Genomic DNA, 481 nt, shown 5'->3' on the forward strand with positions numbered 1-481 from the left:
AATTTTTTTTTTTTTTTTTTTTTTTTTTTTCTGTTGTTTAGAGTACATTGTTGTTTTTGTTTAGTATCTTCTCGTATCAGAGATTTTGCATCCATCAAAAGATGTATTACAGTACAGTATTATTTTTGATCTTTTTTAGTACATTGTTTTTGTTTGGTACTTTCTAGTAAGTAATGTTTTTGATTTTGTTTAGGGTACATTGTTTTTGTTTAGTATATTCTGGTATTGTTTTAGATCTTATTTAGTAAATTGTTTTAGTTTATTCTGGTATTATTTTTGATCTAGATCTTTTCCTACTGGTAGGGTTTTGGCTTGTGAAGGGTTGGGTACCTGATGGAGGTATCTAGTAGGCGTGGTTCTGTACGAACAGAGAGCTGTCCCCTGCCGCACCGACAGCACTACCGGCAACATATTTGCCCAGAGCCGCGTCACCGTTGGCCTGAGAAAGAAGAGAGAGGGTAGTAATAAAATCAAATAGAAT

This window comes from Diaphorina citri, unplaced genomic scaffold (assembly GCF_000475195.1).
Source record: "Diaphorina citri unplaced genomic scaffold, Diaci psyllid genome assembly version 1.1 scaffold42403, whole genome shotgun sequence".
Lineage (NCBI taxonomy): Eukaryota > Metazoa > Arthropoda > Insecta > Hemiptera > Psyllidae > Diaphorina > Diaphorina citri.